We start from the raw sequence: 23,430 nt of genomic DNA, 5'->3' as shown, positions 1-23,430 counted from the left end.
GTACGGTGGCTCAGCGTTTTTTTTCTGATGTGTGAGTTCTCTGCTTCAATCCGCAAGCAAGTAAGTTTATGATGTTTTCTCATTTCTCATCATCGTTTCAAGTGGGACGTTAAATTTTTCTAACACTAGCACCAAGAATCAAACTCGGGACCATTGCATAGTAATCAACACACGTGTACGATGGCTCAGTGCTTGTCTCTCTACTGTATGAGGTCACTGCTTCAATCCTCAGTCAAGTAAGTTCATGTTTCGTCCTATCATCTCTCACCGTTTTCGCGGGGACGTTAAATTCAACATTTCCAAGAATCAAACTCGGGACGATTGCAAGGTTCACTCCTAAAGCGGAACAAAATGCACCCTAAAAGGGAACGAGGTGGACCACCCAAATTTTGTAGTAATATATATTAGGGTCCAGTACTATGATACCAAATGTTTAAATTTGGCAATTTCTAAAAACTTAAGGGGCGGGCCAAGGTACCATTCCCGGGGGTGCACATATGTACTTATGTTTCATAATAGGGAATGGACTCCTATACATGGTCATATAACCATATAAGGTAATAGGATCTCATCCAAGGAAATGAATTAGGTCAAAAACCAAACACGTGGTACAACGTAATGCTTACGTTTATATTTTGGCAATTTTGTACCCCTAAAAGGGAACGAGATAGACCACCGAAATTTATAGTGATCTATATTAGTGTCCTATACTATAATACCAAATGTTTAAATTGGGCAATTTCCAAAATTAAAGGGGTGGGCCAAGGTACCCCTACCGGGGTGCACAAATGTACCTATGTCTTACAATAGGAAATAAACACCTGTATACACCCATATAAGGTAATAGGACCTCATCCAAGGGAATAAAATAACCAAAAACCAAACACGTGGTTGTACTAAAATTTGGCAATTTTGTACCCCTAAAAGGGAACGAAGTGGACCACCCAAATTTATTATAATACATGTTAGGGTCCCGTACTATAATACCAAATATATAAAATGAGCAATTTCCAAAATTTAAGGGGTGGGCCAAAAGTACCCCTCCCAAATTTTTAAAGGAGTGCACAAATATACCCATATCTTATGAAAGGTAATGGACCCCTATACATGACCATATAACTATATATATAGGGTAATAACCTCATCAAAGGGGATAAAATCGACCAAAAACCAAACACGTGGTACTACGTATTGCTTACGTTTATATTTTGGCAATTTTGTACCCCTAGAAGGGAACGAGGTGGACCACCCAAATTTATCATAATACATATTAGGGTCCTGTACTATAATACCCAATGTTTAAATTGGGCAATTTCCAAAATTGAAGGGGTGGGCCAAAGTACCCCTCCCAAAAATTTCAAGGGGTGCATTAATATACCCATGTCTTATAAAAGGGAATGAATCCCTGTATACGCCCATATAACCATATAGGGTAATAATACCTCATCCAAGGGGATAAATTAGGTCAAAAACCTCCGAAATTTGAATTTTTGGCAATTTTTTACTCATAAAAGGGAACGACATAGACACCCAATACTGATAGAGGTACATACTGTGGTCCTAGGCTACCACACCCAATTTTTAGATTTGGCAATTTCCAAAATTTAAGGGTGGTCCTATGTACCCCTGCCAAAATCTAGAGGGGTGTTCCTAAGTACCCCTAGGTCATTGACACGGGCCAGGGACCATGGGTCCTGGGGGTGGTCCTATGTACCCCTGCCAAATTTTAGGGGGTGGGCCATGGTACCCCTAGGTCATTGACCCTGGGCCAGGGACCATGGGTCCTGAGGTAGGGACCCAGGGGCCAAAAAGTGAGGCCAAGTCATGCAATTACTACTTCCGTCACCAAACTTCACAGGGACAATGTTGACATCTAATCAAGGTGCTCATTAGGAAGTGTAAGCTAATTAATTTCGTGTTTCTACTCCTATAGCGAAGTTTGATTTACAAAAATGAGCGAAGTGAAATGACGCAAACGAAATGACAAGAAATTGTGACGCAAGAATTAAACTCTAAAGCTAAGTAACACAGATAACAGGAAGAGTTTGGGTTTACCTTAAACGTGAATGAAAATTCATCATTAGAAGTAGTTGCCACTGATAATGAAGTAAACACTTCAAAGTGAAAGCCGAACAATTTGAATTTGATAATAAGTTTACGAGGCAAACATTACATACGATTTGTACAGCTCTTCTTGTGGATTTTTCCATCGTATTGATAAATAAAAACAAGCAGTGAAGGTGGAATTGAAGTACCTTGTGTCGCCATTCTTACCGAACCTGATAACAAGGTTTACCAATTGAGAATGTTTAACTTTCAACACAATAATTTAATAACTTGATTTAACGTCACTAACGCATCTACACATAGTACAGTATTAATGATTATATGCTAAGTTGGTTAAGCAATTTTCACATCAACAAAATGTCAAAACAAACCTTGAAAATGACTGTTACAATATAATGGTTCAAATATCAAAATATGATCTGTCCTGCCCATCAGGGACGTACATAAGGGTTGAGTTCTGAGGATCCGTACCTCCCAAAATCCCGACTTTTCTATAAGTTTAGTCTAACTTGTGGGGTTACATTTTACAAATTTTATCCTCATATTGAATTTTGACCCCTTGAAATAAATTCCTGCGTACGTCCATGCTGGCCACCATTAGTACAGTATCATTTAAGTACTTAGACAAACGTCAGTTGAATATACAGTATTTTAAAACACAAATAATAATTGATAATAACTTATCTATACTGTTATACTAACAGAATAACCGTTCTTCATAGGGGCAGAATATGTTTCATTTTGGACATAAAGGGGTTAATTTAGACTTAAACGGCATCGAAAGTGTCACTGTTTATCTCAGCAACCCCGAAAACTATGGATTCGACACTAATATCGGTCGTTTTCGATCATTTTTAAATATCTCTCCTCACCTCTCACCGAAGTTGCACCGTCTGAGTTAAATTATAACATCACGCCTTTAGGCCTGAATCTCATCTATGTTGAAAATTTGATCGATATCGGTCGAATGGCTCAAGGGGTATAAAGTCACAAACATACTCACTTTCATATATGTAAGAGAAGTGAGTGACTCTATCATCGCATAGTTACTGTATTAACGTGAAATTTGGAAAGCATACTCCTTTTGCTACGAAAGCAAGGGTTTTAAGGAAATCCCTATCCAAAGCGAAGAGGGGGGGGGCAAAGGAAGTTCAAAAATTTCCCTCAAGAATACTGTATTTGGCGAGTCCCTGGCAATTAAGAGATGAAACCAGGTATGTGAACTCTTCACTAGAAAAAAAAAAAAAGTGAACCCCTGTTTCGTCGGTTTCTAAAATTCCGCTCCAAACGGGAGGAGGGGACATTTATAAAATACTCAAATTTCCCTTTGTTTAATCTTAAAGTGTCGAATGTGAGGATTTACTTTAAGTTGGAGATCTGAAATACGGTAAATTGATCTTTAATAAAAAGGTAAGGGATCACGTAATTCAGTGTTCCTGATAAGTTCGCTCCAAAGACAAAACAAGGTAATTCCGGTAATATTAAAATTTCCCTTTAATATATTTTTAAAGTGCTAAATGTGGGCATTTGGTTAAGTTGGAGATGTAAATTTCGGCATATAAACTCTTAAATATCCCCTCTTAAATAAGGGAATACGTTTCTCGGTGTTTCCGAAAATTATTCTTCTAAGGGGGAACAGTTGGTCATTTCTATAATATCCATATTTCTCTTAGAGAAAGTGTCTAATGTGAGGATTCATTTAAGTTGAAGATATGAAATTCGGTTTATAAACTCTTAAACAAAAACAAGGGATCACATGTTCCAGCGTTTTCGAAAATTTTCCTTAAAAGGGGAAAAGGAGACAATCAATTTCAGTAGCATTGACATTTGTCTTTATTTGTTCACAAGGTAACGATTAGGAGAACTCGCTTAAGTTGGATATGTGCAATTCGGTTTATAAACTTTCAAGTGAAAACTAAATACATGGAAGTTCGTCGGGATCGTAATACTGCAAATTATGGATACGTTATAATATCAAATAATATTTCCGATAAAGTGGATACTTTCAAATATCTGGGATCAATATTAACAGACCAAAACCATATTTACGAAGAAATTAAATGTCGACTAAAAGCAGGTAATTCGTGTTATTATTCAGTTCAAAATATTTTGACATCGCGAATTCTGTCGAAGAATTTGAAGCTTAAAATATGTAAAACAATAATCATGCCTCTTGTGCTATATGGTTGTGAAACATGGTCGCTTACTCTGAGGGAAGAACGTAGACTGAAAGTATTTGAGAATACGATCCTGAGGTGAATAGTCGAACCTAGGAGGAACAGGAATGGGGAATGGCGGAAACTTCATAACGAGGAATTGCACAATTTATACCAAACGTTGTTAGAGTCTTCAAATCTAGGAGGCTCAAGTGGGCATGTCGTGTAGCCAGAATGGAAGAAAGTAGGAATGTTTTTAAAAGTTTTAGCTGGAAATCCAATTGGAAAATGACCATTAGAAGGCCTAGGCGCAAATGAAAGGACAATATTCAGATGGATCTCGCAGAGATAGGACTACAAAGTAGAAACTAGATCCAATTGGCTAATTATAGAAATCAATGGAGAGCTTTTGTAAACGCAGTATTGAATCTACGGGTTCCATAGGCCATAGCGTTAGTTAATTAGTTAATGTTTCCAAAAATTCTGTTCCAAACATTTGAAACGGGGCCATTTTTTAATATTGAAATTTTCCTTTATTTATTCACAAAGTGTCAAATGTAGGGATTCGCTTAAGTCGGAGATGTAAATTTTAGTATATCAACTCCGAAATAAAAATAATTAATTCCATATTTCAGCGTCTTCGAAAATTCCGCTTCTAAAAGAGATAAAGAGAACAATTTCTATAGTATTAAAATTTCCCATTGTTTTCTCAGAAGATGCTTAATGTGAAATTTTACCTATTTAGAGGAATACTACTTGGTCTATGAATGGAAATGTGAAATTCGTTACACAACCTCTTATTTCTAATTAAAAATAAGGGAAAGAGGTATTAGAGCGTTTTTGAAGATTCCGCTTCTGGAAAGGTAAGAGCAGTATAAATAGTGTGTTATATTATATGCAAGACCAAAATTGATTCACTGAAAATGTAGGCCATACCAACATATCTAGAAACGTGAGATTTGGACAGAATACGGTATTCGTTTTGTTAAAAGAACAATGAATAAGAAATAAATTTTAAAAAATGTCTGTGTCAAGGAAGGGTTATAAAAAAGATTAAAATGTTTTGTCCAGAATAGTCATCATCTTCATAGACATTCTACGATTATTGGCAGGTCAGTTGCCGCGACTGACAAGAAGAAGGCAGACTTTGGTAAGTGAACTTCGGGGCCATTTTTTGCGAGGTGGTAGTGCACATATAAAGAGTTAATTTTACAAACTGAGAGAGCGCAATGGCCAAAAATAACCAAGAAAAACCGTCATAAAGTTTTCTACTCGCGCATATATCGTAAGACGCGCAAAGTTATCAAATGACGGCGTGGCAGAGTGAGAGGAAACTTAGATTCAATCGCAAAGGCTCTCGTGTTCGACTCCCATTCGAGTCAAATTTTTATTTTTGTTTTTTGCTTCAACTAATAAAGTATCCATTTGCAACCATAAGTAAAATATTAATTTACCATATGTTCATAATGTATTAAAACAATAGAAATTTTCAATCACTTGTAAAATCTTTCAATGTTCCATGTTAACTAGGAACAACATTTAATCTCTTCCGTAAATATCATTGTTACCGCAGTCGTTGTGTAAAAATGTTCTTGAAACTTCGTGTCTACATCTGTTGACAGTGTGCCAATTACAAGGGGAATGAGGGGGAAATCTCCTTTGGTTATAGCAACATCCAGTATTAGCAAAGGGGATTACCCCCTCAACTCCTTTGTAATTCACACACTGTCAACAGATGTAGACACGAAGCGTATTACACGACGATTATCGTAACCAAAATATAACTCGTGATATCAGTATATTTACGTAATAGATTAAATTTTCTTGCTAGTTAAAATGGAACATTGAAAGATTTTACAAGTGATTAAAAATTTCCATTTTTTAAATACATTATAAACATATGGTGAATTAATATTTTACTTATAGTTACAAATGGCTACTTTACTGCTTCAAGCAAAAACCGTAAATAAAATTTTGACTAGAATGGAAATCGAACCCCTGACCCTTTGCACTTGAGTCTCAGGTTCTTCTCACTCTGCCACGCCGTCACTTGGTAAGATCGCGCGTCTTACGATATATGCGGCGAGTAGAAACCTTTAAGACGGTTTTTCTCGGTTATTTTAGACCATTGCGCTCTCCCAGTTTGTCATATTAACTCTTTAAATGTGCACTACCACCTCGCAAAAAATGGCCCCGAAGTTCATTTACCAAAGTCTGCCTTCTCCTTGTGAGAAGCCTCCATATTCCACAGTCTTCCGCTAACCTTTTACTCTTCACGTAAGATTTTCCTGTTTTCATATTGTCCATCAATTGTAGTCTTCTTTGCCCCTCTCTCTCTTTCCTGCCGCCATACTCTCTATCACATCCCTAATGATAGTTCCTTCTTAGCCAATGTCCCAACCAGTTTCTCTTCTTCTTAATAATAATAATATCTAAAGTTGTTCTATTGTCTCCCATCATTTCTAACACTCACTCATTCGTTTTGCTCTCACCCTGTTATTTATCTCAATTCTTACCCACACCAATCATCAGTGGCGTATTTAGGGGTGGCTATCGGGCCCAAGCCTCCCTCTGAAATAATTTTTATATGTACACAGCCCCCCGAAAATATCCTAAACACGCCACTGTCAATTACTTTTCATTATTTTTGTGTAATGTGCATGTTTTTGCCCCATGCGGTACAATACTCCACACGAAGCATTTTATGAGTCTTTTTCTCAACTCTTTACTCAAGATCCAACAAAATTGTATTTTCTTTCTGCTAAAGGTTTCTTTCGCCATTCCTACTCTTGCTTTTATTTCACATTCGCACTTCATATCTTCACTAATAATACTACCTAGATATCGAAAACTAGTCACTGATCTGTTCTCTCTCCTCCTCAGGGCCTGTTCTAGACATTTCTTAAGTGTAAACAAACAATATTTAGCCGCCCCCACCTAAATCATAATAAAAGAATAGAAAGTTGTAATGGACAAAATAATTTCACATAACTGTTACAATTGCAATCTTCTTCAATATCTATAGCCTCTATGTTCGAACGTAGCTAGGATTTCGTAATAGGGGGGTCCGTGACGAAACACTGTGGTTATCACACCACGGGTTGGATCATTCTAAATTATTTTACTGGCAACATATATTAGTTCCTTTAGCCAGGATTTAGTAATGAGGGGGGTCGTGACATGAAATATGGTGCGTACACACCAGGGGTTAAAAAGACAAAAACTTTCACTTTTCTAAATTCCACCTCCTACACCTAAAATACATTTCCTGATCATCAGAGAAATAACTTTCCTTTTGTCAATATCCTTCTCACTACGGCACCACAACACGGCTTTCCTCTACTTTGAATACGCGATATGATAATGTGAAAAGTAATTTATCAACACGCTTTGCTAAGAATATAGCTATTTATTTCTGAAAATTGTTTATGTAACTCTTCGTATTCACTTTTACTAAAACGAAAAATCTTCATTCTCTTTTCTAAACTTTTCCTACTATACAAAACTCCTTTCCCTGATAATCTGAGAAATGACTTTCCTTTTGTCAATATCCTACCCATTAATTCGATTGAGTCAACAATGTGAGCTTCTTACATTTTGCGATCATTTTACCATTTGTTGTTCTATTATATTATTTATGTGGGTTGCACGCTTCGTGTATTAAGTATGCGGGGTATTTGTGCGTTGTTTATTTACTCTCAGAAAACCAGAGTATATAAGAAAACCAACGGACACGATGTTGTCCAACACAAAATTGGCTGGTGATCGAACCAGGGGTAATCGCTCTAGCAGTGACCCCTATCAATAAGAATTCAAGATAAAAACTTGTTGGAAAAGGATCCAATGAGAAAGAGCTGGAAATTGCACAGCTAAAAACTTACCCAACTCATGTGATGGATGATGCTGTCGAATTAAATTCAGGGAAAGGAGCTAAGAGTTAGATTTGATTATCGCTACTAAAGTTAATAATCCAGCCGAAGATCTTAGGTGACGAGTTTTCAGATACAACTTTGACATTATTGATTATTACTGCATTACTACATTTCGAATTAATATAGCAGGGATAACTAAAAATTTCGAACCACCAACCTTTCGGTTAACAGCCGAACGCGCTAGCCGATTGAACCACGGATGCCCGCTATAACACATAATGTAGTAACTGAGTAAAACGGAGGGCAGTAGTGTTTATTGGGCGATCTCACTGTTCTATTTTCATTCTCTTTGCTCTTCATCATATTTCACTGATACCAATTAATAATATCGTACAATAACTACAAAGAATCGAAACTTGCCACAGATTACAGATTAGTTATTTAAGTTGGAGAATCTCCGTTTTGACGTCTGTATTTCTTACATAAGATATATATTTTTCCTAAGTTGTAATCTTCTAAATTTTTCATGTCAATAATCGCCAGATCAACTAATTCAATTACCAAATTGGCTACATTGATGTAACCAAATGAACCCGTCAGGACTTGATTGATATGTCATTCGCTGTCGTACAAACTCCTAAACACAAAGCGCCCTTCCACGTCATAGTATGTGGCAGTCCAGATAGCTGGATAACAGAGTTAGAATGGAAAGGTCCAATTTACGCACGGCCATAGGTCCCAAGCGGCATATTTTTAGAAATTGAGAATAAAGTATGGTAAACGGAAATAAGAGGCTGTCTACAAACGTAAGGTGAATCATTACTGATGGCAATGGTGATGCAGTACTACATCGCGACCTTTGCAACGCTGCTGTTTGTGTAAAACTATTTTAAAATGGTTTATTTTTCGTGCTGTGTTTACAAGGTTTGTTTCATTTACAAAGGCATTGCTATAGAAAACAAAACGAGAGACGCAAAATATGTTGTGCGAATAATATGCCGAACGGTAAAAGTGTTAGATACTGCCCTGCTCTTAGCCGTGATCTCTCATTTTTCAGGTAAGTGTAATAGACGTTTGAGTATGGTTTTCGCATGCAAAATTGTGGGTAATCCAATCTCGTGTTTTACAAATATTAGTTTATACGAAATATGAGTACAGGTCGCAAGAAGTCACACATGTGTTCCCTACATCACATGAATATTCTTACATTGTTTGCTTGAGTATAAGCAATCATCAATGTGTGTGCTCGTGGTGTAGTGGTTATCACATCCGCCTAACACGCGAAAGGTCCCAGGTTCGATCCCTGGCAAGCACACTGATGTTTTATTTTATTACGTCTATATTAACGAATGCTGGTCTGCACTTTCACAGTCAACCTTAATATGCCTTCAAGGCAGTACCTATGCTATTCTATCATATACAACATGCGATTCCCTTATTTTACTATGACATTACATGTAATTATTAAGGGAAGTGCGAATATTAAATAAAAGTAAGGCTAGCAAAAGTGAAGTAAGCATATACGGAAAAGAACAATATTTTCGAGTTTTTGTATGAAATGTTAAGAGACACTCACGAAATGATATTGTGTAGATTATGACAGATGAGTGAGGAGAGCGGACAAAATGCAAGAAATTTAAAATAATAAGCCACTTTTGAAATATGGGCGTAAATACGAATAAGAAATGGCATCTTTGAATTTAAGGTCCGTCGGTTATGTTCTTGAGACTAATGGGGACTACGATTAAAACAAACGAATGGTTATGGAAGAATTAGTAGAATGAGAGAATGGGAGGAACTAGGAGTATATCAGAAAACCAACGGACACGATGTTGTCCACCACAAAATTGGCTGGTGATCGAACCAGGGGTAATCGCTCTAGCAGTGACCCCTATCAATAAGAATTCAAGATAAGAACTTGTTGGAAAAGGATCCAATGAGAAAGAGCTGGAAATTGCACAGCTAAAAACTTAGCTAACACATGTGATGGATGATGCTGTCGAATTAAATTCAGGGAAAGGAGCTAAGAGTTAGATTTGATTATCGCTACTAAAGTTAATAATCCAGCCGAAGATCTTAGGTGACGAGTTTTCAGATACAACTTTGACATTATTGATGATTATTACATTAGTACATTTCGAATTAATATAGCAGGGATAACTAAAACTATCGCCCCCAGGTGAGCTCGAACCACCAACCTTTCGGTTAACAGCCGAACGCGCTAGCCGATTGCGCCACGGAGGCCCACTATCTTATTTGAGCGCTGTTTCACAATACTACAGCACCACAACACGCCTCTACTCTACTTTGAATACGCGATATGATAATGTGAAAAGTAATTTATCAACACCCTTTGATAAAGCTATAACTATTTATTTCTGTAAATTGCTGTATGTAATTCTACATATTCACTTTTACTAAAACGACGAATCTTATTTCTCTTTTCCAAATTCCTCCTGCTATAATAAAATCCTTTTCATGATTAACTGAGAAATGACTTTCCTTTGGTCAATATCCTTCTCATTGATCCAATTCACTCAACAATGTGAGCTTCTTACACTTTGAGATCATTTTACCATCTGTTGTTCTATTATATTATTTATGTGGGTTGCACACTTCGTATATCAAGTATGTGGGATATTTGTGCGTTGTTTGTTTACTCTCTCTATGGGCAGTGTTTCTTTATATAAAAGGATTTTATGCGTACGAGGCATGTGAGAGCGTGGTAATAATACTTTTCTCATCTCAATTTTGAAAATTTTTAAAAATTTAAATCATAACGGCAGCAGCACCTTTACGCGATTTCATGTTAACATTTTCTCCAGAACTACTAAGTAAAGACTGCTCAGATTGTTCTAAACGAGATTTCCGAATCATATATAATTATATGAAGTGAGGCGTTACCCATACTGAACTTGTCTTCAAAATGCAATTTTCTTCGTGATTTCCTAACTATGTGAGAAGCAAAATGAATTAGCAGAGCGTGGTTTCGATCCACGGACCTCTGGGTTATGGGCCCAGCACGCTTCCACTGCGCCACTCTGCTGCTGTTTGATAATATACTGTTTGACTATCCAAATTCATTATTGTTATTTTGTATTAGCAGATTGCAGTACATGATGAGCAATATATAACACACAATGTAGTAACTGAGTAAAACAGAGGGCAGTAGTGTTTCTTGAGCGGTCTCACTGTTCTATTTTCATTCTCTTCGCTCTTCATCATATTTCACTGATACCAATTAATAATATCGTACCAAATTTCACAGAAGTAAATCCCCACGCTGAGCGGGTTTGCATATCCAGGCTCCTAACTATGAAAATATTTACGATCACTCCAACCCCAATCATTTCACAGATTCAACCTGTTGTATAAAAGTTATTAGGACATAAAATTGAATGTAATTTATACGAAAAACCCTTTTATGCATTGCAAGATCTGTAACGTCCAAATATTCACCACAAACTTATAGTTGTATCGACATAAACAAAACAAAAAAGTGTGGAGCAGGAAACCACTTTACAACACAAAAGTCAAAAGAGGTCACTGAAGACATACGAACTGGTCGAGCGGTTTGGGTGACTAGTCTGTCAATCAGAAGTTTATGTGTTCAAACCCTGTAGAAAATATTCGTTTTTTTTTTTCTTAAAAGTGTGTTCCTATTTTCATCAGAGGACTGAGAACATTTCTTTGAATAAATCTTTGGAAATTACTTTTCTCTCAAATTCGATTAGAAGCGAACATTATATAAATTGCTAATCTAAAATCCACAGCTGAGAACAAAATATTAAGTATGTTCAATATGTCATTATTATCATTTGATTTGTAATTAAAAAGTAATTATAAGCATTGACGATTTCAGAAGATTCTCCCCGGTAATGGTCAAGATATGAATAAGAAAAAACTGATAAAACATTATTAGTCTACTTTGAGCATGATCGAAAATAACTTATGGCCAGGAAGGGGAAATTTATGTCGACAGGGTCTCAAATTCTCCGACGGGTCATGACCTGAAATTATCATTGTTTGAAAGGTTTCCTTAACAAATAGAATATTATATTTATTTCTCCTTCTACGTTTTGAAATGGAAAAATCATAATTTTAAATAGAATTATAATACGATAAGCATAAAGATTTATACAACTAATGAAGTAAATATCCTTGTGTAAGTTATCGATTTCTATTCGGATTAAAACTCGAATATTCGTTTGCATCACACTTTAAAGTAAATCCTCTCTATATATAGTTCCTACTGGAAAGCATGTTTAACTCCAATTACTTAATCAATATTTTTAATAATATATTTTTATTGTAATACTCTTACTATTCAATGTTGTATGCACTTAATTTCCCAAAGCAAAACCTCACAAATGTATAATTGACTAGTAAATATTATCAAATAAATTATCATTTAGTTTACGTAAACATTGCATCGCCTGATTTGAAACTTCGTATTTTAAATAATAATAATAATAATAATAATAATAATAATAATAATAATAATAATAATAATAATAATAATAATAATAATAATAATAGTAATAATAATAATAATAATAATAATAGTAGTAGTAGTAGTAGTAATAAAATCATAGCCATATCTTTATCAGAATTTCAGGCTTAGTCAATAAATGAATTCAACATAGTCTCTATTCGAAGCTCTATTTAATCGAATCAGATAGAAATATGAAGAGGAACTTCGAGAACAGATAAAAGAAAAATGTTACTTTGGTGGGTTTGGATGTAACTTTTAAGAGTTAGTTTTTTTTTTTTTTTTTTTTTGCAAATTACAGACAAATGCCTTGGACACTTTTTTCTTTTCTTTAAGTTAACTGATTCACCGAACGTATCTGACATATGAGTAACTTGTCTCTATATTCTACTCGGTTATACACGTTTTACAATCTTTTCCATTAACCTTGAACGACAAGAACACGAACACAAAAACATCCACATAGGTATGACAGTTAAAATTCCTAACCTCCCCCACGGGGAATCGAACCCGGGGCCACATACACCTGAGGCACACGTGCTAGCCACTAGACCAGCGGGAAGAGCAAATAAAATGTATTTTGTAGTGTCTGAAGTTTATAGCTATTTCACCCTGTTGTAGTATGTTTATTGATTTTTTAATGTTTACCGTATTCGTTACTTTGAGGAATGATATATATTATTGATATAGGTTTTATTACATATTCGGCCATAAATATTATATAAATTATCAGAATTATTCATGATCTTCCATGGAAATTCACTGGTGCATGCGCAGTAGACAGACAGTGTAATTGGAAGATGAGTTCAACAGAGATTATAGGGCTATATTCCGCCGATTATATTTTATTTAATAACTATTTAGAAGAGATAACGAAAACGAGTCTACATAATGAAGATGGAATTTCCGTAGAAGATAGAATGGTGAGGTGTATACGGTTTGGGGTTGATATGGTTGTTGTTGTAGAATCTAAAAAGAAAATTAATAAGATGTAGAAAACTTGAGAAAGGCTTGTGAAGAATATGGGATGAAAATAAATGTTAGAAAGACAAAATCCATGGTGATTGAAACGAAGCGATCGGTGTGAAATATAGAAGTAGGAGCGGGAAAAAACAACAAGTGATTAGTTTTCGATATCTGAGTACTATTACTAGTGATGATTTGACATGCGAACGTGAAATAAAAGCAAGGATAGAAATGGCGAAAAGAGCCTTTAGGATGGAGGAAATAGTATTTTGAGGGGTATGGTGGCAGGGAAGAGAGGGAGAGGACGAATTAGACTATATAGAAACAGAATTAGGCTATTGGCGATATCAAAACAGAAAAATCGTATGTGAAGATGGAGAGGTTAACAGAAGATCGTGGAGCATGGCAGCTTCTCAGCTGCGGTAAGTGACCCGCTGGTAATGGCGGAATACTTCTGATATAATGATACTGATGATGCACAGTAGGAACAGAAATATCCACTTTACTGTCATTGCTAATACGAATCACAATGCAAATTTCTACAGGTTGTCAAAATACCTCGCTCTAAAAGCTGTAGAAAACTATCTGTTACTATGCGAGGGAAAATCATAGGTCGAGCAACAATTAGACAAATTGCCATTCAGATAGCTAGGAGTATGAGCTGTGACGAGAAAACAGTGAAGAAATTGATTTAGCGGTATGAAGAAGGTAGTGAATATTTCACATCTTGGCCAAGAAGTAGGAGACCAATAATAATAATAATAATAATAATAATAATAATAATAATAATAATAATAATAATAATAATAATAATAATAATAATAATAATAATAATAATCCCAGGAATTTATATTTATTTCCAGCAAAACTTTTGCATACCCTCCTAGTGCAATATGATGTTTTTGTAAAACGGCAATTATAAAATTGTCAAGCTGAATTTGAAAGTCATAATAAGTAGTGCTTTATTTACTTATTGCACAATTCTTTTATGCCAGTAGCTTTCGCCACCTTACTCGCTCTTCATGCTTACTCAGGAGGAAGCTGCAGGTCCCTAGGTTGGGAACTACTGCTTTCCACCAAGGAATTCAGACAGCCTGTTAGAAATTTGCGTTCTGACCAACATCAGAAAATTGTGTTCTTCTGTTTCTACTGCGCATGCAGCAGTGAATTTCCATGGAAGATCATGAATAATTCTGATAATTTATATAATATTTATGGCCGAATATGTAATAAAACCTATATCAATAATATATATCATTCCTCAAAGTAACGAATACGGTAAACATTAAAAAATCAATAGACATACTACAACAGGGTGAAATAGCTATAAACTTCAGACACTACAAAATACATTTTATTTGTTCTTCCCGCTGGTCTAGTGGCTAGCACGTGTGCCTCAGGTGTATGTGGTTCCGGGTTCTATTCCCCGTGGGGGAAGTTAGGAATTTTAACTGTCATACCTACGTGGATGTTTTTGTTTTTGTGTTCGTGTTCTTGTCGTTCAAGGTTAATGGAAAAGATTGTAAAACGTGTATAACCGAGTAGAAAATAGAGACAAGTTACTCATATGTCAGATAACCGAGTAGAAAATAGAGACAAGTTACTCATATGTCAGATACGTTCGGTGAATCAGTTAACTTAAAGAAAAGAAAATAGTGTCCAAGGCATTTGTCTGTAATTGTAAAAAAAAAAAAAAAAAAAACTCTTAAAAGTTACTTTCAAACCCACCAAAGTAACATTTTTCTTTTACCTGTTCTCGAAGTTCCTCTTCGTATTTCTATCTGATTCGATTAAATAGAGCTTCGAATAGAGACTATGTTGAATTCATTTATTGACTAAGCCTGAAATTCTGATAAAGATATGGCTATGATTTTACTACTACTACTACTACTATTATTATTATTATTATTATTATTATTTAAAATACGAAGTTTCAAATCAGGCGATGCAATGTTTACGTAAACTAAATGATAATTTATTTGATAATATTTACTAGTCAATTATACATTTGTGAGGTTTTGCTTTGGGAAATTAAGTGCATACAACATTGAATAGTAAGAGTATTACAATAAAAATATATTATTAAAAATATTGATTAAGTAATTGGAGTTAAACATGCTTTCCAGTAGGAACTATATATAGAGAGGATTTACTTTAAAGTGTGATGCAAACGAATATTCGAGTTTTAATCCGAATAGAAATCGATAACTTACACAAGGATATTTACTTCATTAGTTGTATAAATCTTTATGCTTATCGTATTATAATTCTATTTAAAATTATGATTTTTCCATTTCAAAACGTAGAAGGAGAAATAAATATAATATTCTATTTGTTAAGGATACCTTTCAAACAGTGAAGATTTCAGGGCATGACCTGTCGGAGAATTTGAGATCCTGTCGACATAAATTTCCCCTTCGTGGCCATAAGTTATCTTCGATCATGCTCAAATGGACTAATAATGTTTTATCAGTTTTTTCTCATTCATATCTTGACCATTACCGGGGAGAATCTTCTGAAATTGTCAATGCTTATAATTAGTTTTTCACTACAAATCAAAGGACAATAATGACATATTGAACATACTTAATATTTTGTTCTCAGCTGTGGATGTTAGATTTGCAATTCATATAATGTTCGCTTCTAATCGAATTTGAGAGAAAAGTAGTTTCCAAAGATTTATTCAAAGAAATGTTCTCAGTCCTCTGATGAAAATAGGAACACACTTTTAAGAAAAAAAAACGAATATTTTTTACAGGGTTTGAACACATAAACTTCTGATTGACAGACTAGTCACCCAAACCGCTCGACCAGTTCGTATGCCTTCAATAACCTCTTTTGACTTTTGTGTAAAGTGGTTTCCTGCTCCACACTTTTTTTTATTTTGTTTGTTTGTTTATGTCGATACAACTATAAGTTTGTGGTGAATATTTGGACGTTACAGGTCTTCAGTCTTGGGAAGTAACGTAACGCAAGTAACGCGTTACTTGTAACGCGTTACTTTTTAAGTAACTTTTCCTAGTAACGCGTTACATTTTTTCCAAAGTAACTGTAACGGTAACGCGTTACAAATTTTTAAGTAACGTACCTAGTTTGCGTTACTTTTTTTGCGTTACATTTCGGATGAGTAACTACAATATATGTATTTTTTTCGGAAACATGTGTTCCTTTCCTGTAAGTGAATTTCTCAGAATGAAACAATCGAGCATGAACTACGTATGTCAGTGACCGACAATCACCGACGCATAGAGAAACAGATAAGTTCGTAGTGCCACTTGCTGTTTTTAAAAGATGAGGACAGCCTTAGGGTAATCACGTGTACTGATTGCAAGCACCTGGAAGATTTTGTCGTGGATTTTGACAGCTCCAAATCAATATATTCAGTGAGTGAACTACGAGTGCAATGATACCGGTAGTCCATTTTACTTTGATTGGTGTTGTTTTTATAAAGATGGAGAACGAAAATATTTTACCGTTCGAACATTTGAAAGAATGCTTTTTTCTTAAGAGCTGAGGATGATGGTGGAGAATTTAAAAGTAAAGTATCTGAAGTGCCCCGGCGGAAAATATCAACAACTAGGGTGCCATAATTAGCGATATACAGTAAGGGGTTAATGTGAATAAACTGTTCTGTTGAGCAGGCCTACTTTATTACTAGAAAATAGTTTGCTGATGGTATGTAATATTGGAGTTCTTTCAGATCAGTTTGCTTATCTTAGAGTCCCATTGATTATAGAGTTTAAAACTAGCTTTAAAAAGCATGTATCGATTTTAGAGTTACTGGCAAGTTTTGATTCACCCACAGTTCGTGTGTTCTCATTTTGTCAGTTGTAGTGTAATGTTTCTCTATATTCTGTATTTTTAATTTTACATAAGAACATTGTTATTATTATACAATTAGTTTAGCAGAATAATAATAAGCAACAATTTTTTCTAACGCATAAGGATGAGCACGAGTCAAGATAAAACTCGACTCGACCGGAATTCAAGACGAGTTTCGAGTCAAGTCGAAGGTAATATTCTCGAGTCGAGTTCCGAGCCGATTCAGTTTTTCGCGTCGAGTTTCGAGTCCAATCGAGTTTGATAAATGGCTCGTTCGTTTTACTTCGTCTTGAAATCATGGCCTGATTACACTGGAAAGCGAAAGCCATAAGAAATGTAAGCTAAGCAGTAATATGGATTACTTTTAATGTTGCTCACGAGAGTGGATACTGCTCGCATCTCGTCTCGTCTTGATAGCGAGACCACAAGATATTTTTTATAACAAGCTCAGCTCCGCTCGGCTCAACTGAGAAGATGGCTCGAGCCGGCTCGCTTGGGGTGAACCATCGACTCGAGCTGGCTTGGTTGGGATGAGCCATCTGCTCGGTACGGCTCAACTGAGCCGAGTCGGTTCGGTGAGCTGTTGGCTCGGCTCACTTCTCGGTTCGGATCGATAGTGAATGAGCTGTGAGCCGAGCTGTTCGAGTCGTTGACAATTCTAAACCCGGGCCGAGCAGTTTTGAAGATATTTGGCCAGTGCCCTATAACTTTTAACAGTGTTCGGCTCGATTCCGAATACTCAACCTAGACCCTCAACCCAAATTCAGAAGCTCGTGAACAATGTCCTTGACTCCTAGACTTCATGATTACCGAGAGCTCCTCCGTGGCTAAGCGGTTAGCGTACGCGCCTTTGGCGTGGAAGACCCGGGTTCGATTCCTGGCGGGAGCTCATGTGGTTCGGACTCCACTTTAATCAGTAGGTCCACGTCTCATATAGCCTCGCTGCTGAACGGGACGTTAAACTCAAAATCAACTCAATTCACGATTACCGAGGTTGGCAATCAACTAGTTTTTTAGTATTCAAATACAAACCACATATCTTTCATGTTTATATACAGTGTTATTATTATTATTATTATTATTATTATTATTATTATTATTATTCTAATAATAATAATAATAATAATAATAATAATAATAATAATAATAATAAAAGTTGTAGTAGTAGTAGTAGTGTCATTGTTAATAATTATATTGTCTTATGTAATATACTTGAAGAGAGTACTCGAAACTATAGACCGGATTTGGCTCGACTCGACTCGAAACTCGACCCCAATTCGAGTCGAGTTGGAGGAAATTTTTCGAGCCGAGTTCTCAGGTCGAGCTCAAAGATGTATGTTTCTAGTCGAATCGAGTTTCAAAGAAAAGTCGCTCGAACTCGCTCGTGCCCATCCCTACGAGTAACGCAGTATGGCATTTTATCAATGTTACATTATACGAAAATGTTTATATAACAAGTAAAAATTTGTCCTTGCATTTATATAAAGCGATTCAGGAATGCAATAACAATAATAATAATAATAATAATAATAATAATAATAATAATAATAATAATAATAGCGGTAATAATACCTAGTAGTACGGAAAATTGAAGCAGTAATTTTTTTCACATATTTCAAGTTTCGGACCTAAAAGTAACGCGTTAGTAACGCGTTACTTTCAAAGTAAAGTAACAGTTACTTTTTTGGGGCAAGTAACGCGTTACTAACGCGTTACATTTTAAGAGAAAGTAAAGTAACTTGTAACGCGTTACATTTTTACAAGTAACTTACCCAACACTGCAGGTCTTGCAATGCATAAAAGGGTTTTTCGTATAAATTACATTCAATTTTATGTCCTAATAACTTATATACAACAGGTTGAATCTGTGAAATGATTGGGGTTGGAGTGATCGTAAATATTTTCATAGTTAGGAGCCTGGATATGCAAACCCGCTTAGCGTGGGGATTTACTTATGTGAAATTTGGTACAATAACTACAAAGAATCGAAACTTGCCACAGATTACAGATTAGTTATTTAAGTTGGAGTATCTCCGTTTTGACGTCTGTATTTCTTACATAAGATATATATTTTTCCTAAGTTGTAATCTTCTAAACTTTTCATGTCAATAATCGCCAGATCAACTAATTCAATTACCAAATTGGCTACATTGATGTAACCAAATGAACCCGTCAGGACTTGATTGGTATGTCATTCGCTGTCGTACAAACTCCTAAACACAAAGCGCCCTTCCACGTCATAGTATGTGGCAGTCCAGATAGCTGGATAACAGAGTTAGAATGGAAAGGTCCAATTTACGCACGGCCCATAGGTCCCAAGCGGCATATTTTTAGAAATTGAGAATAAAGTATGGTAAACGGAAATAAGAGGCTGTCTACAAACGTAAGGTGAATCATTACTGCTGGCAATGGTGATGCAGTACTACATCGCGACCTTTGCGACGCTGCTCTTTGTGTAAAACTATTTTAAAATGGTATATTTTTCGTGCTGTGTTTACTAGGTTTGTTTCATTTACAAAGGCATTGGTATAGAAAACAAAACGAGAAACGCAAAATATGTTGTGCGAATAATATGCCGAACGGTAAAAGTGTTAGATACTGCCCTGCACTTAGCCGTGATCTCTCATTTTTCAGGTAAGTGTAATAGACGTTTGAGTATGGTTTTCGCATGCAAAATTGTGGGTAATCCAATGTCGTGTTTTACAAATATTAGTTTATACGAAATATGAGTACAGGTCGCAAGAAGTCACGCATGTGTTCCCTACTTCACATCAATATTCTTCCATTGTTTTGCTTGAGTATAAGCAATCATCAATGTGTGTGCTCGTGGTGTAGTGGTTATCACATCCGCCTAACACGCGGAAGGTCCCAGGTTCGATCCCTGGCGAGCACACTGATGTTTTATTTTATTACGTCTATATTAACGAATGCTGGTCTGCACTTTCACAGTCAACCTTAATATGCCTTCAAGGCAGTACCTATGCTATTCTATCATATACAACATGCGATTCCCTTATTTTACTATGACATTACATGTAATTATTAAGGGAAGTGCGAATATTAAATAAAAGTAAGGCTAGCAAAAGTGAAGTAAGCATATACGGAGAAGAACAATATTTTCGAGTTTTTGTATGAAATGTTAAGAGAGACTCATGAAATGATATTGTGTAGATTATGACAGATGAGTGAGGAGAGCGGACAAAATGCAAGAAATTTAAAATAATAAGCCACTTTTGAAATATGGGCGTAAATACGAATAAGAAATGGCATCTTTGAATTTAAGGTCCGTCGGTTATGTTCTTGAGACTAATGGGGACTACGATTAAAACAAACGAATGGTTATGGAAGAATTAGTAGAATGAGAGAATGGGAGGAACTAGGAGTATATCAGAAAACCAACGGACACGATGTTGTCCACCACAAAATTGGCTGGTGATCGAACCAGGGGTAATCGCTCTAGCAGTGACCCCTATCAATAAGAATTCAAGATAAGAACTTGTTGGAAAAGGATCCAATGAGAAAGAGCTGGAAATTGCACAGCTAAAAACTTACCCAACTCATGTGATGGATGATGCTGTCGAATTAAATTCAGGGAAAGGGGCTAAGAGTTAGATTTGATTATCGCTACTAAAGTTAATAATCCAGCCGAAGATCTTAGGTGACGAGTTTTCAGATACAACTTTGACATTACTGATGATTATTATTTGGTCTAGGAATTAATTCGTGCGGGTGGACAAGAGATGGCGCAACGAACGGAGCGTCCCACAATTCCGTGTATCCACACATGTGTTGCAAACCCCTGTCATCGCGTATCGTTCGTAGTATAGGGCAGTGGTTTAAAGCGTCAACAACACCAGTTTGTAGTTATGTGAACATGGCGCAATTTGTGCCTGATAAAGTGTTTTTGCGGGGTGTCCTGCTGCATTACTTTAACATGCAGAAAAGTGCGACTGAAAGTCATCGTATTTTGGTGGAAGTGTATGGTGACCATGCTCTAGCTGAGCGAACGTGTCAGATGTGGTTTGCACGGTTTAGAAGTGGTGATTTCGGCTTGGCAGACCAAGAGCGAGCTGGACAGCCAAAAAAATTTCAAGACGAAGAATTGACAGCATTGCTCGAGCAGGATTCGTGTCAAACGCAGGAACAACTTGCAGCAGCATTAGGCGTTGATCAAACAACAGTCTGCAAACGCTTGAAAGCCATGGGAATTATTCAAAAGATGTCACATTGGGTTCCACATGAATTGAAAGACAGAGACGTTGAAAGACGAAAAAACATTTGCGAATTGCTGCTTCAACGACAGAGCAGAAAGGGGTTTCTGCATCGAATTATTACGGGTGATGAGAAGTGGATCCATTACGAAAACCCTAAACGAAAAAAAGGCCTGGGTGAAACCAGGTGAACCAGGTCCATCACAACCAAAACGAGATATTCACTGTGCAAAGGTTATGCTGTGCATATGGTGGGATATGAAAGGTGTGGTGTACTATGAGCTGCTGCAACCGGGTGAAACTACCTAGGTATGAATGGAGAACGTTATCGACGACAATTAATGCGTTTGAAGCAAGCTCTGGCCAGAACACGACCAGAATGGGAGAACAGACATGATAAACTTATCTTTCAACATGATAACGCTCGCCCACATGTCGCAAAACCGTTCAAAACCTATTTAGAAAATGTCGGATGGGAAGTTTTACCCCACCCGCCGTATTCACCAGACGTTGCTCCTTCGGACTACTACTTGTTCGATTGCATGAACAACGATTTGATTGGACAGCGGTTTACTTCTTCAGAAGATATCGAAACATGGGTCTCTGACTGGATCGCTTCCAAGGATGAGGACTTCTTTCGCCACGGAATCCGTACATTGCCTGACAGATGGGCGAAAGTGGTGGCTAGCGATGGACAATATTTTTCTTAAGGTATTTATGTATTTTCTGTTTGTACTACGTACTACAGCTTCAATGTGTGCGTACCAACCGCACGAATTAATCCTAGAACAAATACATTAGTACATTTCGAATTAATATAGCAGGGATAACTAAAACTATCGCTCCCGGGTGGGCTCGAACCACCAACCTTTCGGTTAACAGCCGAACGCGCTAGCCGATTGCGCCACGGAGGCCCACTATCTTATTTGAGCGCTGTTTTTACAATACTACAGCACCACAACACGCCTCTACTCTACTTTGAATACGCGATATGATAATGTGAAAAGTAATTTATCAACACCCTTTGATAAAGCTATAACTATTTATTTCTGAAAATTGCTGTATGTAATTCTACATATTCACTTTTACTAAAACGACGAATCTTCTTTCTCTTTTCCAAATTCCTCCTGCTATAATAAAATCCTTTTCATGATTAACTGAGAAATGACTTTCCTTTGGTCAATATCCTTCTCATTGATCCAATTCACTCAACAATGTGAGCTTCTTACACTTTGAGATCATTTTACCATCTGTTGTTCTATTATATTATTTATGTGGGTTGCACACTTCGTATATCAAGTATGTGGGATATTTGTGCGTTGTTTGTTTACTCTCTCTATGGGCAGTGTTTCTTTATATAAAAAGATTTTATGCGTACTAGGCATGTGAGAGCGCGGTAATAATACTTTTTTCATCTCAATTTTGAAAATTTTTAAAAATTTAAATCATAACGGCAGCAGCACCTTTACGCGATTTCATGTTAACATTTTCTCCAGAACTACTAAGTAAAGACTGCTCAGATTGTTCTAAACGAGATTTCCGAATCATATATAATTATATGAAGGGAGGCGTTACCCATACTGAACTTGTCTTCAAAATGCAATTTTCTTCGTGATTTCCTAACTATGTGAGAAGCAAAATGAATTAGCAGAGCGTGGTTTCGATCCACGGACCTCTGGGTTATGGGCCCAGCACGCTTCCACTGCGCCACTCTGCTGCTGTTTGATAATATACTGTTTGACTATCCAAATTCATTATTGTTATTTTGTATTAGCAGATTGCAGTACATGATGAGCAATATATAACACACAATGTAGTAACTGAGTAAAACAGAGGGCAGTAGT

At 36.3% G+C, this 23,430-nt stretch overlaps 6 non-coding genes across 6 annotated transcripts; 2 read left to right on the top strand and 4 right to left on the bottom strand.

Moving 5' to 3' along the window:
* The first annotated feature begins 9,337 nt into the window (after positions 1 to 9,337).
* Positions 9,338 to 9,410, top strand: TRNAV-AAC (transfer RNA valine (anticodon AAC)). The gene has a single exon. It is a non-coding gene; the product is annotated as a tRNA-Val (tRNA).
* Positions 9,411 to 10,265: 855 nt separating this feature from the next.
* On the bottom strand, positions 10,266 to 10,339 carry TRNAN-GUU (transfer RNA asparagine (anticodon GUU)). The gene has a single exon. It is a non-coding gene; the product is annotated as a tRNA-Asn (tRNA).
* A 730-nt stretch (positions 10,340 to 11,069) lies between these two features.
* TRNAM-CAU (transfer RNA methionine (anticodon CAU)) lies at positions 11,070 to 11,141 on the bottom strand. The gene has a single exon. It is a non-coding gene; the product is annotated as a tRNA-Met (tRNA).
* Positions 11,142 to 20,195: 9,054 nt separating this feature from the next.
* On the top strand, positions 20,196 to 20,268 carry TRNAV-AAC (transfer RNA valine (anticodon AAC)). The gene has a single exon. It is a non-coding gene; the product is annotated as a tRNA-Val (tRNA).
* A 2,158-nt stretch (positions 20,269 to 22,426) lies between these two features.
* On the bottom strand, positions 22,427 to 22,500 carry TRNAN-GUU (transfer RNA asparagine (anticodon GUU)). Its single transcript has one exon. It is a non-coding gene; the product is annotated as a tRNA-Asn (tRNA).
* Positions 22,501 to 23,231: 731 nt separating this feature from the next.
* Positions 23,232 to 23,303, bottom strand: TRNAM-CAU (transfer RNA methionine (anticodon CAU)). The gene has a single exon. It is a non-coding gene; the product is annotated as a tRNA-Met (tRNA).
* Between the last annotated feature and the right edge of the window lie 127 nt (positions 23,304 to 23,430).

Source organism: Thermobia domestica, chromosome 12 (assembly GCF_964235325.1).
Source record: "Thermobia domestica chromosome 12, izTheDome1.hap1.1, whole genome shotgun sequence".
NCBI lineage: Eukaryota > Metazoa > Arthropoda > Insecta > Zygentoma > Lepismatidae > Thermobia > Thermobia domestica.
Note: the sequence above shows the minus strand (reverse complement) of the source record. Positions and strands in the feature narration are given on the sequence as shown.